We start from the raw sequence: 2,843 nt of genomic DNA, 5'->3' as shown, positions 1-2,843 counted from the left end.
ATAGATCAATCAAATAGAAATTGAGATTAATTGTTGGAAATTGGCATAAAGTCTCTGTGGGCGATACTCAGATTTACCGAACTTTATTACTGAATTGGGATTACGTATACTTGCGTAGCTAAAAATTTGCAACAATCTTTTGGGGCCGTTGTCAGGGACTGAAATATTATCAATATCAAAATAGTTAATTTTATTTCTAATTTGGTTTGTTACTTGATCATCTTTCTAATTTGGTTTGTGTGTGTTTTGTGATCTCCATTTCAGGTACTATTGTTATATGTGCAGTAGAAGGAGAGCTGACAGCTTAGTTCTTAGAAATCTTGAGATAGAGAAAACTTGCCAGCAAAACCGAAGAAAGAAAAGGGTAGAAATTAGTATGGATGATGTAAGGGATGATGAGCCTAATGTTAATGCAGGCTCTAATGCCGCTCAGGGCCAAAATGCACGAACACTCAGAGATTATGTACGCCCTACTGTTATAGGAGTACATTCGTGTATTAGACCACCGATGGTTGTTGCAAACAATTTTGAAATAAAGCCAACAATCTTACAAATGGTCCAGCTCACGGTTCAGTTTGGTGGACTCCCCTTAGAAGATCCTCATATGCACATTGAAAATTTTCTGGAGCTATGTGCAACGTTCAAATATAATGGGGTGAGTAATGATGCAATCAAGTTGAGGCTATTCCCATTTTAACTACGGGATCAAGCTAAGTGTTGGTTGAACTCCCTTCAATCCAATTCTATTACTACGTGGGAGGAGTTGGCTCAAAAGTTTCTGGCCAAGTTCTTTCCTCTGTCAAAGGCTGCTAAACTGAGGGAGGAAATTAATAATTTTTATCAGATGGATGAGGGATCTTTATATGACTCATAGGAAAGGTTTAAGGAGCTACTGAGAAAATGTCCTCATCACGGTATTGAAAAGTGGATGTTGGTCAACAATTTCTATAACGGATTGTGCGGTACTACTCGCACTATAATTGATGTTGCAGCTGGAGGGGCATTCATGAGGAAGAGTGCCAATGAGGCATATGACTTGTTAGAAGATATAGAAACTAACAATGATCAATGGTCTAATTAGCGTGCTTCTAATAGCAAAAAGGTAGCTGGAGTACATGAGTTAGATGCAATTACTGCTCTGACTGCTCAGGTTGCAACATTGACTAAGCAGTTGCAGCAAAGTACCATGACTGCTAATGCCATACTGACACAGCATGTTGTGAAATTTGCGGGGGTCCTCATTCCTTTAATCAGTGTCTAGCAGCAGACCCACATAATAATATTCCCATGGATCAAGCTCAGGTCCAAGCTGTTGGGAATTTTCAAAGGCCATACAACAATCCCTTTTCTAACTCATATAATCCAAGTTGGAGAAATCATCCTAATTTTTCCTGGAGGGATAACCAAGGCCAACAATCACAATTTCAAAGGCAATACCAGTAGAACATGCCACAACAGCCTATGAATCATGCTTCATCCTCTCAACAGCATAGGTCACCAGCGCCTCAAGAAAAGTCCAATGAATTGCAAGCTGCTTTGTTAAATCTCACCAATACCCAAACTCAGTTTATGACCGAGACTAGATCTTCTATTCATAATCAATAAAACACAAGTGGCACAATTGGCAAATATGTTGAACAATAGGTCCTAGGGAAATTTACCTAGTAATACTGTTGTGAACCCCAAGGAGCAGTGTCAGGCCATTACTTTGAGAAGTGGGAAGCAAGTTGTTGGGGTTTTATGCCCTAATTAAAACCCAAATTCTTTGTAATCTCATTTTATTATCAATAAAAGAATACAAATCCTTTTTTGACTTGGTCAATCACTTTGCTCACATGTTTTATTTTCATGATTATTTGTTTAATATAAACTTCTATTAAATCTCGAGCATATAGTTAATCTTATTTATAGTGACGTAATCACAGTGGAATATAAATTTGATTATATGTTCAAAATAAGTTAGTCCTAAGATTAGTCAGTGCCCAGGATTTACATTGACTTGCCAATCTACGAAATGATCTACTTACACATTACAGTGTTATGTTCTTTCCAGAACATTAGCAAAGTAAATAAGATCGGATGTATTTGTTACATCGGATAGGACCGATATTGACAGTTGATAAGATAAGTAAACATACCGTTATTATCTATTCTAGTCATATCATATAGTTGACCATAGGTCAATTCAATCTCAATTCTGAGTGGTTAGTATTCTAACTGATTGTATTATTTGAGTTCTTTGACTTGTTCGTTACCAGCTTACCCTACGAACTAGCCCATACTTACATCTTGGGAACTCGGTAGTATAATTGAGTGGGAGTGTTAATCATAGATATGAACATCTATAGCTTTTGATGAAGAAGTGAAACGGTGGTTTCCTTTTAGTTTGGTTCAAGGTGTTAAATGATAGAGATCTCATTTCAGTAATTAAATTAGTTTACTGAAATATCATTTACAAGGAACTAAGTGTTTTAAGGATAAAATACAATGAGGGGTAAAACGGTATTTTAGTCCTATCTCATTGTAGACCGTCTATAGAGGATTGAGGGACAATTATGGTTGTAACAATGGATAATTAATAGCGTATCTATATTTGTTATAGAGCGTTCTATGAATTCAAGAGTGCAATTCCAAATCTATAGTGGAGTCACGAGGAATTAATAAGTTAGTAAATTTATTTGTTAGATTTATGATAACTTATTGGAGCTTGATTTCATAGGCCCATGGTCCCCATTGTACCTTGGATAAAATCATCTAGATAGTCTCAATTAATTAATTTAATTATCAATTAGAATTATCAAAGTTGACCGACTAGGTCAATTTTGGATAGTTTCACAAAGTTG

At 36.1% G+C, this 2,843-nt stretch overlaps 1 non-coding gene across 1 annotated transcript; it reads right to left on the bottom strand.

Annotated features, from left to right (window-relative positions):
* Positions 1–811: 811 nt before the first annotated feature.
* LOC133807660 (small nucleolar RNA R71) lies at positions 812–918 on the bottom strand. Its single transcript, XR_009879561.1, has one exon. It is a non-coding gene; the product is annotated as a small nucleolar RNA R71 (small nucleolar RNA).
* Positions 919–2,843: the final 1,925 nt, after the last annotated feature.

This window comes from Humulus lupulus, chromosome X, assembly GCF_963169125.1.
Source record: "Humulus lupulus chromosome X, drHumLupu1.1, whole genome shotgun sequence".
NCBI lineage: Eukaryota > Viridiplantae > Streptophyta > Magnoliopsida > Rosales > Cannabaceae > Humulus > Humulus lupulus.
The sequence above is the reverse complement of the archived record's forward strand: the minus strand, read 5'-3'. Positions and strand labels throughout refer to the sequence as shown.